This window comes from Panthera onca, chromosome D1 (assembly GCF_046562875.1).
Source record: "Panthera onca isolate mPanOnc1 chromosome D1, mPanOnc1 haplotype 2, whole genome shotgun sequence".
In the NCBI taxonomy this organism is placed as follows: Eukaryota; Metazoa; Chordata; class Mammalia; order Carnivora; family Felidae; genus Panthera; species Panthera onca.
This window is the reverse complement of record NC_138348.1, coordinates 36,310,910-36,331,228: the sequence shown is the minus strand read 5'-3', so window position 1 is coordinate 36,331,228 and position 20,319 is coordinate 36,310,910. Positions and strand designations below refer to the sequence as shown.

General features: G+C 33.8%; 1 pseudogene; it reads right to left on the bottom strand.

Moving 5' to 3' along the window:
- Positions 1-1,842: 1,842 nt before the first annotated feature.
- LOC132662463 (vimentin pseudogene) lies at positions 1,843-2,406 on the bottom strand (annotated as a pseudogene).
- Between the last annotated feature and the right edge of the window lie 17,913 nt (positions 2,407-20,319).

The window sequence follows — 20,319 nt, the reverse complement described above, 5'->3', positions numbered from 1 at the left end:
TGATGTCTGATTCCAAGTTGATGCGTAATTGCTACTTTCCTACCATTATACAAAGAATTATATTGTTTACATTTCAGCACTCATTCATTTAACTGAAATACCTTAAAAATTACACTTGACTGAAATGAACCATTTTGACACCTGAAAGTTTTCATATATGTTAAGTCCTATTCTTTCCTTGAGTCTATTTCTTGAGTCTAAGAATTGGTGACCTTAGCAATGCCTCAAGTTAGGTTCTCCTCCAAACCTTTATTAGCTTAATAGATTTCAATTTTATAAAATCCACTCAAGATCCCATTTCTTTTTTACAATATTCTTACTGATTTCTGATAATATTCAGAATGTTATCTGCGCTTCTTCCATGTTATATTTTCTGATACATATATTTAACTTCAAATATAGGAGATTTCTTCTACTAATCAGTAAAGTAAATTATGGCCTTTTGATCTTGATTTCAGACTACTAGAACATTACATAAAGAAGCAAGTATAAGAAGACTTGCTCGCACATATACACATGCATGTGGGTACCATTAATGCTTATGGCAAGCAGTGGGCCAACTTAGAAAAAAAATAAGCATAAACAAAAAACAGGAATAGTTTAAATAGTATGGAATTTTAGGCAGTATTAAAAATGATGATTTGTACTGAAATGAGACTCCACAGTTTGAGAAGCTAAGTAAACATAGAAAAACATCTGTTTGACATATTTTATTGAGCATTAAAATGGTATATTACAAAAATATACATAAAACATGCTCATAAATATAAAAAATCCAGAATTGCATTTATATTATTATATATTTCAATTGTATAAATACAATAAACTTGCATTTATACATAACATAAATAATAAAGTTAAAAATAATTTTCTTTCATTGTATAAAGCTTGGATTATACAGAAAAATTCATATAATAAAATTGAAATTAACCATAATATCTAATGGCACAAGATCTTTTTTGAGTTTTATCAAAAATTTTATTCTAGATTTTTAATTTTTTCAAAGAATTTCAAAATAGAGAAACAAGAAACACTTAATCAAGTAGGTCTTTCTGGAAAAAAAGTCTAAGTTAATATAGCAATTTCACCTTAATTTTTGAGCAACTATGCCAAGAATTCTAATTGCTAGCTTCTGTGTACCACATTTGACATTATGTGTTTACAAATTCTTATTTAAATGCTCTTTGTACATGACCAGCTCAGCACACTGCCCTGTCACCTACACATCTGATGGCTGTTCTTCCTGTTGGCCCACAATTACTTAATTGATTAGGTTGTTTCTTGCGTAGGATTTTCCCATGTATGGATTATCTTGCAGATTTTTCTTCTGGTTTTGGATGTGGAAATTTCCATATATTTTTCATTACATCCTGGGAAATTAGTCACAAATTCCAAAAGTGATTTTTGTTCTTCGTCTGTGTTAAACAGCTGTTTCTTTTCAGTTAAATTCTCTTTGTTGGGTGTGCGTGCGTGTGTGTGTGTGTGTGTGTGTGTGAGAGAGAGAGAGAGATTATTGCTTGCCTCCTTATTTTAGTTTAGTTTAGCTTTACAAAGATTTATTGAAGCAGAAATGAGTTGGTCAGATACTTGTTGGAAAAAAGTAGTTTTAATGGTATTCAAAAATACTTTTCAAAAAGCATTCCAGCACAAGTTTTCTTCATAAAGTAGATTATGTTGTAAACTTTTTTCTCAATCTTTTAGGAGTGTTGATATCTAGAGGCTATTTCTATTCCAAATCTATCTTGCGCTCCTGAAAAATTGCAGAAATCCTCCTGAAAGCTGTTTCTTTAAGATAGGGATTTCCTGCTGGTTATATATTGCCACACCAGGTGTGTGCAATTTTCACTCAAGGTCATCATGATTCTGGGAAATTTCATTGATAACCTGTACATCTCTAGTTTCAACCATCATAATCAGAAGGGTCCTTTTTGAGAGAGTGTCAACCAGAAAGAGTGAATCCAGATCGGTTTCCCTCAGGTTCAAGGAAGAAAAGTTTGGAAGGAGCAGAGCAATCCTGCTCTCCTCACCTTCCAGCAGTTTCTTATAGTTGGCAGTTTCAATGTCAAGAGCCATCTTAACATTCAGTAGGTCCTGGTATTCCTGAAGGTGATGAGCCATTTCTTCCTTCTTGGTCTGAATCTCACCCTGCGGGTGGCCAATAGTGTCTTGGTAGTTAGCAACTTCAACAGCAAAATTCTCTTCTGTTTCACGTATCTGGCATTCAGAGACTCACTAGTTCCTTTGAGTACAACTACTTCACAGGTGAGGGACTGCACCTGTCTCTGGTACTGATTTGACTCCTGCTTCACCTGGCTCAGGGCATCATTACTTAGGTTAGCGGTCCCAGAGGTTAGCAAACTTGGACTTGTACTATTCTGCAGTCGCCTGAAGGTTCTTGGCAGCCATGCTTTCATGCGTACATATATTTCATACATACAGCAGGTGTACATCATGTAGGGCTTGCCTACTTATTTTAAAATTAGTTTCACTTATAATGAAAATTCTGAGATCTCATCTCAATTTATTTTCTTTCCAAACACTTTTCTCTCTTTTGTTGATATTCTTTTAGAAGGACATACCTGGAATTTTACATAAATATTCGTTGTCTCAACAAGTTCTAGCTGAACATTATCATGTATTTCAGTCACCTAACCATCATACCTTTGTGTTGCCAGGGCATTTCATGAGGGCTTCTTTTAATATTTGTTTAAACAATAACTTTTTGTTAGTTATAGTTTCATTACTGATGTTGCCAGCTGTCTATGGTTATTTTTTCAAGTGTATTCCCTCACTCTTGGTTTGTGTATATGTAAAACCTTATTTAATAAAAGCCACATTGTAGGAATTAGGATTATTATGAGATATGTGTATGGCACTGAATCTATATAGTTCCCTGAACACATTTATATAATTTATTTGTGCCCTCTTTCCCTATTCTTCTCTACTCACCTCCACCTTTACAGTACCATACGTTTTTCCTATTCTCTTTTGTAACATTATTCCTAAGCTTCTTTATTTCTCCAGTACATGATACACAAGGAGGGACATTTTTGAACTAATATGTATTTGTTTAGATTTTTTGAATTACACAGGGACATTTTTGAATGAATATGTATTTGTTAGATTTTTTGCCTTTATTTACTGCAAAAGGCATATCTTTATATTTTCTTTTGTTTTTTTTTTTTTTATTTTTTTAACTTTTTATTTATTTATTTATTTTTGAGACAGAGAGAGACAGAGCATGAACGGGGGAGGGGCAGAGAGAGAGGGAGGCACAGAATCGGAAGCAGGCTCCAGGCTCTGAGCCATCAGCCCAGAGCCCGACGCGGGGCTCGAACTCACGGACCGCGAGATGGTGACCTGAGCTGAAGTCGGCCTCTTAACCGACTGAGCCACCCAGGCGCCCCTCTTTACATTTTCTTAATATCAGGCTAGAGTTGAAGATTTAATAGGTGAATTTACCTTGTTAATTTTTATGATAAATATGCATATTAAAAATATATATACATACATTTTATTGTATATGACACCTTTTTGTAGAAAGGATTTGAAGTAAAGTGCAAATTAAATAGATGCACACATATGTATATACGTATATGTATATTTATGGCTTTGAAAAATTAGCAGAAAATAAGGATCATAGAAAGGAGGAGAGAGAAACATCCCAGAAGGGCAAAGTAATTGAATATTAAATTCATTTCTGAATATTGTTACAGACAGGAATATTCAATAAGTTAATATTAATCATTTGATATAATCATCAGAATAATAAGAAAAGATATTTTCATGACAACAAGTTGTCAAACAATTATTTTGTAGACTTATCTTTAGTCAGTGTTGAGCAACACGCAGGGTAATGTCATCAGGAAAGAGTTAAAATACGGAAGTGACTATTTCTCTGCATGACCTTTGGTAATGCAGACCATTGGAAGTAGGTCAACTGAATTTCTAAACTTCTCTTTAAGATATTTCCCATCACAAATTATATAAAGATTGACTCTAGCTCTGATTTGTTTGTAATAACCTCTGTTGAAACAAGTCAATGTGTTGCTGTTTTCAGTGCTACCATTGTGGATACAATAACTGTTGGCCTTATAATGATGTAGTTAACATAAATACTGACAAATTAATACCAGCCTACTTTCTACAATAAAAAAATTGGGGGTTATTTCTGAAAAAGTTCTCTGCATATGTATGTAACAATCTCTTTATCATATTTTTTTAATTTAATGTTTTGCTTATTTTCTTGGAATGCTTTTTGAAAACACTTCCAAATTCTTTTTTGTTTTAAAATTTGTTTTTACATTTATTTATTTTTGAGAGACAGAGTGAGACAGTGGGTGAGCAGAGGAGGGGCGGAGAGAGGAGACACAGAATCTGAAGCAGACTCCGGGCTCTGAGCAAGCATTCAGCACAGAGCCCAATGTGGGGCTTGAACCTACAAACAATGAGATCATGACCTGAGCCGAAGTCGGACACTTGACCGAATGAGCCACCCAGGCGCCCCTCCAAATTCTAATAATGGCCCAAGATGGCTTTTTTATTAGAGACATGCTTTCTTAAACTGAGGCTATGTGTATTGAAATTAGAGATATATTTATATTGATAAAGAGAGAGTAAGTAGTAAAAATAAAGAGACCATTTTTTCCCTTAAGGACAGCTTCATTCTTTATTGGGTTAGCATATTTTCTAACATAAGAATCATAAAATAAGCTTTCTTCTTTGTATAGGTGGGGTCTACCTCAGTTTTTAGCTTACAATTTGAAAGTTTTATTTTGCTGCCTAGCTTTATTTTTAAATAAGGCAAGCTGTGTTAGATAAAAGAAATACAATGTTGAGCTACCCGTGTGTTTGTTTTCTTTAAGAATAATAATTTTATTTATCACAAATATGCTGGTATAGCATTTTTGTTGTTCATCACTTTATACTTCTATAAAATATAGCGAAAGGTCTTACACATATTCATCCAGCTCTAAAATGATTAAAATTATTTATATGTCATTACAGAAGAATTGATCAAAAATATGAATAGTGAAATCATAAAGGGTGCCTGGGAGGCTCAGCTGGTTGGGTGTCAGACTCTTAAATTTGACTCAGATCATGGTCTCAGATGGAGCCCCACATCGGGCTTTGGGCTGATAGTGTGAAGCCTGCATGGGATTCTCTCTTCCTTCTCTCTCTTCTCTCTCTCAAAATAAATAAACATTTAAAAAAGGAAAGAAAAATCATAAAGAAAATAATAAAAATAAATTAGATATATGAATATATTCTTATTCTTCCTAATAATGCATGAAGTACAAGTAAAACCAAAGTATAATGTTTCTTATACAACAAACTTGCAAATTAAAAAAAAATTCAGTGCTGACCAATAAGTAGTCACAAGCAAATTCTTCTGTATAGTCAAGGCAGAGTACCAAATGATATAACTTTTGAGAGGACAAGTTGTAATGTATTATTAAATGTTAATGCATATACTGTACTAATTATACTTTTTGCAGTTTATTTTATGTAAGTATTTTCATGAAAGAGAAATTATATAAATATGCTAATATCTGTAACACCTAGAATAATAATAAAATAAGTTAACAGTGCTTTACTTCTCAGAAAATTTATTTTATTTTTTTTCATGCTAACAGGTATATAGACCTCACTCAAAAGAGCCAATCAATCAAATTGTGCCAAGATTATAAATATATAGAAAGTTTATCTATCTATTGATCTGCATGAGATGAATTTGTAACTGTAACTTCAATTGTCCTCTTATTTATATTACCATTACACCAGTCACTTTACCCAAGATTCTAACTGGCTTCTGCCAAGTGCATGCCATTCTCACATGAAGTTAATCTGTAGCACTTGCTTATGCTACCTGTATTACATAGGAAATAACTCAAATAAACTTAGCTTTATTGTCACCATCATCTCCATCATCTATATCACTTTCCTTCATCATCACTTTTCATGCACACACACTCAGACACACACAACACACACACACACACACACACACACACACACACACTCACAAGACATTTAAAGCTAAATGGATCTTTTAATATTTTCCAAAATAGAATGGAGTATTATACTTGCAAGGGACACTTAGAATACTTTGATAGATATGCAAGATAAGCATGTAAATATTCTTACCGTAAGAAACTTTTATCTTTGAAATATAGTATTTACATTTTGTATTTTTAAGAGTATAGCAAGATAATGTCATAAGCACCGAAATGTATAAATCATCTCTATTTTCATGCTTCAGTTATACACAAACCTCAGGCTAAGAACTCAGGGTGTCTTCTGTAAGACTTTATTGAGTATGGCATCTCGTTCAGTGAAGAGCATGGGGATGGAGGCTGGGAAAAGATGAATTTGAAGACTGATTTTTTTCATGATCTTTGTAGCATGGTTATTGTCCCATTCTAAAATGTTAAATAGATACAGTTGTCATGAAGACAAAACAAAACAATACAGAAAAAGTCTGACTAAGAAACTTGTGTAGCTATCACAAAGCACAAAGTAAAACGCTCAGCCGTGAGTTGAGGGCATGCTCTCACAGATTTCAGTCCATATGATGACTGCCTGCAGAAAGGAATATTAAATAAGGAATATCTTAGTTTGAAGTTTGCAGTGTATCTTAGTTAACCTACTACCTCCTGGTGTTCCACGCTTCTAATAATACAGTATGGAGACTTCCTGAAAGAAGATCGAGGTTAAGGAAAAGCTTGCCTCTAGACAGAAGTTTCACTGAGGGAGATTCAAAAGTTCTTCAGCTTTTTGTACTGTTGTCATCTTTCTTTACTTTTGGTCCATCATTTATCCACTAAGGAGTGTGGGCCTATGTCCACTGTGACCTTTCAGCTCGAGCAATTCAAAGGTCAATATATTTGTACCTCTATCTAGTCTTCTATATAAGACAGTGATGTTATACTTTCGTGTAGTGGGTGTGTGTTTGTGGGTGGGGTGGAGGTGGAGTTGAGGTTATATAATTTGGCACCAAACGGATCTGTGTGCAACTGTTATTTTTTCATATGCTACCTAATTCCTTCGTGTCAACTGACAAACGTAAGGACAGAGACCAATCTATTAAGGATGGCAGAGCAGAAATAATAGTAGAGCTCAAAATATTGAGTAGCTTCACACTCCATGGATCTCCTACCTTTGCATTTTTGATACATGAGAAAAACAGTACCATATTTGTTAAGGTTTAGACTGATGCATCCCTTAGAATTATAATAGGTTTATTTTGACCCATCAGTGATGTCAGCTTGCCATGTGTGTTTCTTTAGCTGTCTAAGTATCATATAAAATATATTCTGGGGGCGCCGGGGTGGCTCAGTCGGTTAAGCGTCCGACTTTGGCTCAGGTCATGATCTCACGGTTCGTGGGTTTGACCCCGTGTCGGGCTCTGTGCTGACAGCTCAGAGCCTGGACCCTGCTTTGGATTCTGAGTCTCTCTCTGTCTCTGCTCCTCCCTCACTCACACTCTGTCTCTCTCTCCCCAAAATAAATAAACATTAAAAAATTTTTAAATATATTCTGTTTGATATGCATTTGTGATGTTATGAACAAAACAAGTGTGTGTGTGTGTGTGTGTGTGTGTGTGTGTGTGTGTGTGTCTAATGCTGCAATTCATGAGTATAGCTACCTTCCTGGGACACAGAGGTAGAAGTTAAAGGACTAACTGTAAAGGAAGGCATGAGATAACATTTTTTTCTTGTAAAACACTAAACCCATACAGATATTACAGGGCAGTTGAGCAGAGGAAGTGAGACCAGATAATAAATTTCCAAAATTAATTAAAATATTTACCTAAGGACACTCTGGAAGAGTACTCTTTGTAGAGTGTGATAGATGATTACATAAAACAGTTTCCATACAATATTCTAGTTAATTGGCTTAAAAATGATTAGGTAATAGTCACTTCCAGTCATAAAAAGATTTGGTCCACAGTTCTGATGAATGGCTGGGTCACTTTTAGCAGTTCAGTAGGTATTTATAGATCTGTGCTGAAGATTAATGCACATTACATTTATTTGTCCTGACGATTTAGGGGGTTAATCAGCTAGATTTTCTCAAGTACTGTGGGAAGAAAGATCTGGAATTGGACTCAAGAAAAATGTATAAAGGGTAATACTGTCAAATCTCTGCTCCAAGAAAATTAAAATAAAAATAAATGTATTTCCTTTATGTACCCACCATGCCAGAAAGAGTAAATAGTAATCAAAAATCCAAATAGTGGCATTCCTAACAGTTTGATACTTTGTCAAAAAAAGTACATTTGTTGGGGCACCTGGGTGGCTCAGCTGGCTGAGCATCCGACTTTGGCTCAGGACATGATCTCGTGGTTCGTGAGTTTAAGCCCTGTGTCGGGCTCCGTGCTGACAGCTCAGAGCCTGAAGCCTGCTTTGGATTCTGTGTCTCCCTCTCTTTCTGCCCTCCCATGCTCACACTCTGTCTGTCTGTCTCTTTCTCTCAAAAATGAATAAACATTAAAAAAAACACCCTACATTTGCTTACATTGTTTCATGCTAGGGTGAATTTATTTATTTATGCCCCCACCCCATCTTCTAAGAGAGATGACATATTAATGACATATTAGATGGATGTAAAATAGTTGTCCAGGAAAACTGATTCATTTAAGGACAAAAAGTTTCATGTGGCTCATTTTATTTAATTAACATTGTTGTGAAGGGGGAGGTCTTGGATTACTCTTCTTTAAAAAACCTGCTAGAAACCACTCCAGACTATGAACATATCTGATAAAGATGAAATATACTTTTGCTCTATTTTCAGATTGGAGTAACTGTCTAACTGACCATGTCCTCAGGTAGCAGATACACCAGATCTTGAGGGTTACTCTAAATCCAACAGGAAGCATGCATAGTTGGATCACCATTTCATTTGGGAAGCAGACATGGGCATATAGCCACAGCAGAAATAGCAATTATTTCTGTGAAACTTTTCCTTCTTATACGAAAGCTATATACTATACCTTTGAGTGAGACCAATTATAGGACTTTATCTAAAATTTTTTACTAAAGTAACTATTCGCATTACTGTTAATGGCAATTCTATGGGTATCAGTTGGGAAATTCACAATAATAAAAAAGAAACAAAATTGCAGTTGCTCAGAAAAGAGAGATCAGGAGAAGAAATCGAAGCACTGGTTTAGAAAATCTTACGAATATTATTCTGAATGATTGAATTTCTAAAATTGTGGTATCTTTTTAATATTCAAATTACTTTATGGAACTTCTTCAATGATTTAAGGTTTATGAATACCTATGAATCAATTTTATTGCTTTGATGTACAACACATCACTCTCATTACACTGACTCACAGATATTTTCCATTAATAATTCCTACAAAAGTCACTCTGGAGTAAATAAAAACAGAAGCTGCCACATACATTCTGTTTTAAAAATATGAGCCAAAATCATGTTATGGATGTTCCGTTGAGGAATACTTTTGGAGTTCTATTTTATGTTATTTCAAAACATTTTACTAGTTTAATCCGTTATTCATATTATTTTAGAATTAGATGAGGAAAATTATCAGAGAATTTTATTTTACTAAATAGACAAAATTAAGTAGTAGAAACAACTTCATTAGAGCAATGCATCTAGACTCAAAACATAATTTTAATTCATTGTTCCCCAACTTCCTACCCATTACTGAGTTCCCTGTATGGAAACTAAACAAATTAAAAACAAGTAAGTTGTTTTTAATCTGCTACAAGTCCCTTTATAATTTCCACTAACTTGTTCTTATTTTATTATCTGGAGCCAGACCAGTACTTCTTTACTCCCTGTGTGAAGTTTCTCCAGTATACATTCTTAGCTGATACATTTTTCTTTAGAGATAGCCCCAAATAAATCTCAGGATCCATTAATACTTAAAACAGGGATTTTTTTTCTCATTCAAAGAGAAAAGTGAGCAATAAATGAGTTTCTTATCACCTCATGTCCCCTTGAGCTTTCGAATACAATTGTACATGGAAAGTCTATTTCTAAAATTGCATGATTACTTTTATTATGACTGGATACTTGAATTGATTCCATAGCTGTATTTGGAACAATTTTTAAAGATTTGAAAAAAAAATGGGGAGCGCCTGGGTGGCTCAGTTGGTTAAGTGTCCAACTTTGGCTCAGGTAGTGATCTCACGATCTGTGAGTCCGAGGCCCACGTGGGGTTCTGTGCTGACATCTCGGAGCCTGGAGCCTGCTTCAGATTCTGTGTCTCCCTCTCTCTCTGCTCCTTCCCCACTCATGCTCTGTCTCTGTCTCTCTCAAAAATAAATAAACATTTAAAAAATTAAAATAAAGATATGGGGACATCTGTACTCAGTTGCTCCTTTCATGTAGAATTTTAAGACTAACTCATAAGTTAGATTATCAATATGTGGCTATGCCTCTATTGTTTCTACAATATAAAAACTGGGACAACTCAAAGTTTTTCAGCAGTTGTATTCTACGAGTGATTTATTTGATAACTGATGTCACACCACTACTGACATTAACTGAGTTTAACTCTGTCCCCACTTTTAAGTGAAAAAAAGATATGAACATGAGTCACTAGGGCAATTGTCACAGTACCAGAAAGTGAATTGAGATTTTTAGACCCAAAGTAACATAAAACTTTTGAAATGATAAATCACATCTATAGTTACAGTCTTATAAATAAAAATCATTGTTTTAAAGAATAGTGAAGTTCATGCTAAATCTTGCTTTTATATTTTTACAGCCTTAGAAAGGGAAAAAAAACTGATGATAATGATAAGCAAAAATTTTGGCATCTCATTTCTATTTGAATGACATGTTATGTTGCTTTCCTATAAGATGAATCCTTAAAAAATAATATTTCTTTTTAGATTCAAATATGCAATTGTGTGTATTTTTAAATCTGTCGGTTTGAGGAGGAAAGATTAAGGTTGCAAAGGTTTTAATTTTTCACAAAAAGTAATTATTATATTGTCAGGGATGAGAAAATTTTTGTTTTATTAGGCAGGACCTCATAAAAGGAAATGTGGTCTATTATTTAGGGGATGGATATTATCTCAATATATAAGATCCTTAATTTTACTAACATTTTAATTTATGGAAACACTAAATTACAAAAATGTGAGCAAAGGTTGACATAAGTGGGTAAAAATTAGTTACCCCAACCTCTTTATATCCAGCCAGATTCTCTTTTATGTGTGATTGACAAAACATAATTTTTTATGTAATATCTTGAAAGTGTATACCCATGTGGATTCCCTTGGGAAGAAATAATTTGGATGTGCAATAAACTCAAAAATGAATAAAAGTTTTTATAATGTGTGAAAAGGGTTGAATAATATTTTTAAATTGTTTATTCCATGTTTTAAAGAAACTATCCAAAGGAAAAATTTCAAAATATATTTTGTGCTTAGGATTAATTGATCTTCTTATATCTGTGGGTTTGTAGTTTTCATTACATTGGAGACATATATTTTTTTATTACTTATACAAGTATTTTTCCAGATTTTTTCACTGAAAAGGATATATGTATGTGTATGATTATCCTATGGCTCACTGATGCTCTGTTTATGTTTTACTTTCTAATCTCCCTTTCTTTTGTTTATTTTTTGTCTATGTTTCATTTTAGATAGCTTATATTGTTATGTCTTCAAGCTCACTAACATTTTCTTCTGCAGTAAATGATCTGCTCTTATCCTCAGCTATTGCATGTTTTATTTCAGACAATGTTTATTTTTCTAGCTCCCAAAGTTTGACTTAGGTTATGTTTGGGATTTTCTATTTCCTCCATTCAAAATCTCAGTATTCCTCTACTTTCTTGTACTATGTATAGTTATAATAACTGCTTTCCTGTTTTTGTTTATTAATTCTATCATCTGTATCATTTTAGGGTCTCTCTCTACTTTAAAAATTTTTTTTAATATTTATTTCTTTTTGAGAGAGAGAGCACAAGCAGGGGAGGGGCAGAGAGAGAGGGAGACACAGAATCTGAGACAGGCTCCAGGCTCTGAGCTGTCAGCACAGAGCCCACAGTGGGATTCAAACCCTTGAACTCTTAAACTGAGAGATCATGACCCAAGCTGAAGTCAGATGCTTAACCAACTGAGCCACCCATGTGCTCCATCAGGGACTCTAACTATTAATTCAGTGTTCACCTCTTTATGGATTTTCTGCTTTTTTACATACAGATAATATTTTGATTTGAATACCAAATGCTGTGAATTTTGCTTTTTGGGGTATTGGATGTTTCATATCCCTATAAACATTCTTGATCTTGTTCTGAGGCATAGTTATTTTGAAAACATTTTGTCCCCTATAGGCTTGTTTTTAAAATCTGTTGATGAAACCAGGGAAGCTATAAGTTAGGACTCATTTTACCCCACAACCTAGCTAAAATCCTTCTGAGAACTCTACCTGATGTTCTGTGAATCATGAGTTGTTTTCCATTTTGGTTTGTGGCAATAAGAATTATTCCCGACTATGGTTTTGTCTCAGATTAAGTGGTAATATAATCCTTATAGATTGTTTTTTCATTAGTTTGGGTTAGTAATAGTCCTCACTATTATATGCGAATCATTTCTTAGAGCTAAGAGCTCTAGGAATTGTTTTTGTAGGTTTCTGGAGCCCTCTCTTGCATAGACCTCTTTTCTATGTTATTCTGCACACAAGACTGTAGCCACCATGACTTACACAGATACCAGTTCTCCTTCTAGGTAATTGCGTTTTTACCATAGAGACTTTTGAGATTTCCTTTCTGTATTTTGGTCACATGTCCCTGACCCCTCTTGGTTTGAATTCACTATGTAAGTTGTGTCTGTTAAGTTCCTGTTATTTTCCAACTCAGCTTCTCTTTTGAAACCTGCATAATCCATAGGTAAAAAGTTGGGAAGAGTTTAGATAGTTGGTTATCTACTCCCTCTAAACCCCCTCTAAACTGATGTTGTTTTCTCTTGCTTTTTTACAAAATGTTTATTCATTTTGAGAGAGAGAGAGAGAGAGAGAGAGCGCGCGGGAGTGAGCATGAGTGGGGGAGGCGCAAAGGGAGAGGGAGAGAATCCCAAGCAGGCTCTGTGCTGTCAGTTTGGAGCCCAATGTGGGGCTCGATCTCACTAATCATGAGATCATGACCTGAGCTGAAATCAAGAGTCAGATGCTTACCAAACTGAGTCACCCAGGTGCTCCAGTGTTTTAACTTTGAATTGTATTAAACAATTATTCCTCTTTATGTTAACATTTAAATTATTTTTCATGTTATTGTGGCAAAAGGTAAAAACTTATTCCAAGTTTTGCATTATTTTAAGCCAGGGGTAGGCAAAGTACCACCCACAGGCCAAATCTGGTCTTCAATCAGTTTTTGTAAATAAAGTTTTATTGGAACACACCCATACTCTTTGATTATATATTATTCATGACTGCTCTCACGTTATAATGGCAACACTGAATAGCTGTGACAGGGCTCATATATCTAGCAAAACCTAAAATATTTACTTCTAGTCCCTTACAGAAAATGTTTGCCAACCCGGTTTTATGCTTTTTTAGTACCTGTGTGTTAGGGGTGCACTTATATATAGTTAGTTTTCATGTATCAAAGCCAAAATTGCATCTGTATTAAAATTCAGCTATATAGCTTATAAACTATTTAATTTTATCCAAGTTACTTGACCTGTTTAAAATAGCCAAAATTCAAAATGGGAATATTTATACATTTAGTACTTATAATTAGGAGTAAATAATAAAATGCATAGAAAGTACTTCATTCTAGTACACATTTACTAAAGACGTTTATTTCTCCTTTTACTAGAATGAACCTCATCAAGAACAAAATACAAAATATCTACATTTTATATACAAAATAAAAACATATATACATCTGAACCATCATTAGATTGGAAGTCGGTTCTCTTTCATTTTTGTCTACGTGTCAATGTTAACCTGGAAATACTTAAGTTCTTCTAAGAAGCAAGTACTCATACAGAATCTTTAACAAGGATCCAATTTTTAGACTGAAGCTTATAGGTAAATTAGATAACCTTTATAGCTATGAGATATTATAAAGACTCTTTTTATAAGTCCGGACATGTTTTATAGCAAGAATCACTTTTTTTTCCCCAAAAATCCATTTGTTTCAAGGTAGTTTTCTCTTTCCTTTTTTCTTCCAGAGGTTTACTTACCATTCCGTACATATTGTGTCAGATACCCAGAGGCATAAGTGAGAATGTCAGTTGTGAGCTGGGCTGCAGTACATTCATGCCCACACCATTTCTGTAGACTCCCCCACTTTTACATTTTAAGTGCGAAAAATCCATTTTCACATTTAACAGGCCATTTCCCTAAGTGGTAACTCTCTGTGTCTGAGAAAAGAGGAGTAAACTGCCATAGTCATGAGTGTCCTCTACCTCTCCTGGGACTGAAAAGACTTTGAAAGTGTTTTTGTCTGCAGTTCTGAAGAAGAAAGATTTTGGGCAGACCACACAGGAAACTGTTTTTCCTCCTGGTGCAATCTCTCTCTGTGGCATCCAGAGACTGGAAGTCTGACGTTTTCTTTTCTTTGTAAATGTGACACTAACGTGCGGATGGCTGGGTTTTAGCTGCTGTGTCCAGTCCAAAGTGCCAACAGGAAGAACATAAAAGGCTATATTGAGAACTGCAGCTTCAGAAAACTGAAATCATTTGGGTAGGCAAAGCTTGATTTTCTACCAGGCTGCTTTACTTTCTGAATGTTCTAAAAATAAATGTATGAAATGTCAGACATATCCTGTGAAATATAGTAACGGAAATAAAGACAATATTTTAAAATATGTATGTATATTATTTATGTATTTGGATCAAGGCTAAAAGAAAACAAGAAAATGAAAAGTCTGTTTGTTTGGTCCTGGGCTGGTAACACATTAAATAAATTTCTTGTTTTGAAATGTCTTACTATGTTTCATAATAAAATAAAACTTATTTTAGAAAGTGCGCATGTAAGGTTAAATGGTAAAATGTGAAATTGTTTTGTGAAGGAATATGTTTTATACTGTGTATAAAACTTTAAACTACCAATTTACTTTTTATCAATAGTATTTGTTAGGAAAATGTTTTCCTTTTTAAGTGTTTTTCCTTAGCCTTAATTTAGCCATTTTAAGTCCTTTGAAAATACAATTTGATCCCCACCATTTTCACTAAACTATCAAAAAAATATTGACTTTGTTTCTTTAAAATATTTTATTCATTGACATATGACTTGTTATTGATTTTATGAATGCCTGGTGGGATATCTGAGTTTGTGTACCAAAATGCTCTTAAATTGCAGTGTGGACTGTTCACTGCCATCAAAGATTGTTAGCTTCAGAGTCTAAAAGGATGACAATAGACTCGAGTTACCTTACCTTGCATCTTATCAGAATCAGCAATAATAGCCAAAGTAGAAGATGTACATGTAGTATATACTGAAAACATCTTAGGCATTTTAGTTAATTGAGGATGTGGTTACACATGAGTGTAACGTAGTTGCCAACAAAATTAATATAATCCAACTGGGAATTAATAGAAAAACAATATCTCAGAAAAGAAATATCCTCTATTTACCAGGCTGACCTGACCTAATTGAACTAGTTTAACTGTCAGAGATGATTGTGAAATATCAAGAATAAGAGAAATATGCTCTGTTAGCGTAAGATACACTTATTTTAGGTGCTTGCATGAAGTCTAAGACCACTATAACAATGTGGATTTATTGCTATTTCCATTCCCCATTTTTCTGAGGCATACAAGCATATTTATGCAGAATTATAGGAACAAAGTTATTATAAATACTCAAACTGCTTTGTTCTAACGTTTGATTTGTTTGTCTTACAAATCCATATTCCTGACTCTGATCACACCTTAAATCATGTTGGTATTGAAATTATCATAGGATCACTGGAGATTATTTTTTTCTTGGTCCTGGCTTAAAAATCAAGGCATTTTATATATTCTATTGATAAAATATATTCAGTAGCAAATCAAAGTCATGTGGAACTGGGTTAGCTAAATACATTCCTTCTGCAGATAAATATATTAAAAAGAAAATCACTTCTTTATTTATTTCATTTACTTTTTTCACTTATTTTTTTAAAAATTTCTGTTGGGGATGCCTGGGTGGTTCAGTTAGTTAAGCGTTTGACTTTTGATTTCAGCTCAGGTCATGATCTCGCAATTCGTGAGTTCGAGCCCTGCATTTGGGCTCTGTGCTGACAGTGCAGAGCCTGTTTGGGATTCTCTCTCTCCTCCCTCTCTACTCATTCCCACTTGCATCCCCTCTCTCTCTCTTTCTCACTCTCTCTCAAAAAAACATGAATAAATAAACAAAAATAAAAATAAATGAATAAAAATTCCGTTGTATGTTAGGAATATAGCAGTTTAGAAAATCAACTTACGGTGTTGACTTTAAAACATTATGAAGAAAGTACTGTAATGAATTTGATCAATTCTAAAATTAATTAATATTACTCTTAAAAAAATCTTTCAAGAAACCTCTCAAGCACATGTCAAAAACTAGAAGTCTATTATTGGTCTTTACTGAAGCTGCTGATATTGTTTAAGCACAATTTCCCTACCAGTCAATAGGCTTCTATCCTACTGGAGACAAATTCTAAGTTATATCTTTAAGTTCATCTCTGTGCTGCCCATGTACAAAATTCTCAGAACTTTTCCATAAAGTACATGACTTTAGAAGAATTTGATCCAACAGGTTTGTGCTGTTCCTTATACTTTTTTGTGTAGCATTTAGCATCATGGCTGTCATGTACAAGGAATTCAAAAAATACAAACAAATCAAAAAGTGAATATATTAAAAGAAATGTATGACAGAATTTCTAGGATAGACATATTTTGTGATATTTAAAAAGAAGCCTAGGATATTCTTGCTGTTTCAATTCTATGCTTATTTTATAATTTAAGCTACAATACATCCCTTGGTATTTCATCATGTTTCAGTACAGTTTACATATGTTTGCACATACATCTTCAGAATTCTTCATATTTTTATTTAGTTCAATGACACTCGCCAACTTATTGAAATGAAACTTACTTGAGGTATTATATTCTGGTTTAGTTTAAGAACAATAGTGTTTATGTCCTCTTATTTGCTTCAAATCTAGAATAGACAGTTAGAAGCAGGAGAGATCTGCATTTGTTGCCTACAACATTAGGAAGATTCATTTTCTTTACCCATTAACTGTCATATGAAATAAATAGGCTGAGAGTTTCTTTGTGATAAATGCACTCTGTGTAATGCAATGAGACAGTCTCTTAATTTGAGAACCTAGTCTAGTGTCAGTTAAATCTCCTCTGCTGATTTAATTAGCAAGAACTCAATGTTAATTATTTTGCACTTAAACTTTTGGAGTCTCAGAGATAAAAAAAAAAACATATAATCCTTTTTGGAAATGAAAAAAATAAAATTCCAGTAGTAAAATCAGTTTGTATGGTTTTTAAGGGTGTGTAAATGTGTTAAACAGCTAATGAATTATTCAATGCTGTACATGTTTGGAAGATGTACAGATTTTAATGAGCCTCCCTAATTTTACTTTCATACCATCTTACATTTTTATTCCAAGTTGTTATTGAATATAGTGCTCATTAGAAAAAAAACCTCATCAATTTTCCATATCTTGAAAATGAGGAAAGATAAAATATTTCTCACAAATTCATACTGTAGTTTTTGTTCTAGAATTCCTTCTATTGATTAAAAAAAATAACTGATACATTTTACTGCCCTATAAAAGGTAAGAAAAATAGAAATAGAAATCTCATTTTGATTATGTTTTTGCCCAGAGGCTATATGTCAATTACATAAAGTCTAATTTTCAATGTGTGTCGACATTCTAGCCTATTTTGCTAAGCCTCACTTCTGAATTCCTGGCTTAGACAAAGCTCAGTAAGGAGACTGCTAGGCATAAAAAACTTTGCTTCATCCTAATTTTTTCAGAGGGACAGAAAAAATATCTCTTATTCCCTTTACTGGCAAAGTGACATTGGGATGTATTGGCATGGTTCCAAACATTTAATGCTAAGAAGAAATGTGTTGGGTTTTTGTTTTGTTTTGTTTATTTGTTTTTAAATTTTGAGTGGAAAAAATTAAACACAAGCTCAAAATAAAACTGTGTTTGAGTGTGTAAAGAGATGTCATGCCTCAGAGGATAGAGGACATAATCTCACACCAAAGGATCTAAGAAACAATGCACCAAGGACTTAACAATGGATGTCTCCAGATAGAAAGAGTTTAGAGTTTCCTTGCTTCCTTTGTTGTTATTGTGGTTGTGGTTGTTGTTGTTGATGATGATGATGTGTTTTTTCTGCAATAAATGTGTTCTGTCTTCTGGAATAAGATAGTTAGATTTTTAAGAAGGCATAGGGACTTCTAAAGCTAAAGGCTCAAATAAAAGTAGATGAGTATCTAAGAAATGCTATTTCAGAGCACAAAATTCCACCTATTTCAACCTCAAACCTCCATTGGTGGTTATATTTCTGTGTTGGTTGCTATTTCTAAGTCAATTATTGAATGATCGATTAGTACCAGTTAATGTTATAGTCTATCCTGGGGTAGAACATTGATCTATGGAGAATTAGGTATTGAAAATTAGGAGCAGGGACTCAGAGAAGTCTTCAATAAAGGCATTAGATCAAAGAGGGAAAGGATGGCCTAACATAGGAAGTAAGCAAATGCCAAACTTTGTTCACTTAGTTTGGCTAAATTCAAAAGAATTTTTTGCCCATTTCCAAAGAAAGTCAAGTGTACTTAATATTAATCCATGCTATTATACTCCAATTTATTTTATTTTAATTTTGGAATTGAGCTTCTTACAGTAGCTTGGGATCCTTATCAGGAACAACAGCTCACTTTGCATGGTCAGAGGAGTTATTGCGTAGGAGTTAAGCACACGAGCTCTGGAATATGACCTTGTAAGGGTTGTTTAATTTCCTCAGAATGTCTTTAATTCAAGTGGACTTGGGTTTTATAATTATCAAACCATGGATTGCATAAAAGTTGTAAGAGATTTACTATTAAGACAAAAATAAAATAATATCAGTAACCCTTGTTGGGCATTTCTTCATTTTATTTTCTTCAAAAGCAAAACTATGAAGTAAGAATATTATTTTCTCCATTTATTTTCTTCTTTTTAAAAAGTTTTCTTGAGGTGAAATTGATATAAATATTGCACACATTTATTATTTTTTATTGTTTATTTATTTTTGAGACACAGAGAGAGGGAGACACAGAATCTGAAGCAGGCTCCAGGCTCTGATCCATCAACACAGAGCCCAATGCAGAGCTCAAACTCATCAACCATGAGATCATGACCTGAGCTGAAGTCAGACGCTTAACCGACTGAGCCACCCAGGTGTCCCCATACACATTTAATGTATATAACCTGACGTTTGGACATATGCTTACATCTGATATACCGTCACCACAATCAGGGCACTAAACATATCCATCACCTCCAAAAATTTCCTTGTGGTTTTTTTTTTTTTTTGTAGTTTTCTTGGGGTTTTTTGTTTGTTTGTTTTGTAGTTGTTGTTTGTGAGGAGATCTAACTCTAAAAATATTGAAGTGTACAATACTATATTGTTAACTATAGATACTATGTTATATGGTTTTGTCTCCATTTCACTGGTGAAGAGCTGATGTGTAGAGAGGTGAAGTCACCCATACTGTACCTAGCCATTAAGGAGAGGGACAAGGAATCACATCTCACTACTATCATCTGCAAACCATGCTGGGAGTGCATCCTACCATGTTCAAGCAATTATTTTGTTCTTGATTGCTTTCATTCAGGGGATGTAAATTGTGTTTCTCTAACACATAGAATATCATCATGTGATATTCATCAGGATTCTTGCTAACTTATAAAATGTTGACTTTCTCATAGAACTTAACTATAGCCTATTTGAACGTTTTGAAAATATTTTCTCATGAAAATTTTTCCAAATGAGTCCAAAGTTGGCAGTCCACACAATTATCAATGTGAATTTTGCTCACTTTTATCCTGAGTTTGTTTTCTGTAAGAAGACAGATTAGAGAGATTACACTACAAAAATACCGACGCTATAGTTTGCAAGGAGATATATCTGATCTTTTACTGTAAACTTCTGGCTTCAGCAATTTTAAAAACTAGATATATAGAACCAAAAGTCATTTTCCATTTTAAACAATCTGATTTTTTCAATGTTTTTAATGTTTATTTATTTTTGTGTGACAGAGAGAGAGAGATAGAACACGAGCAGGGGAAGGGAAGAGAGAGAGGGGGGCACAGAATTCGAAGCAGGCTCCAAGCTCTGAGCTGTCAGCAT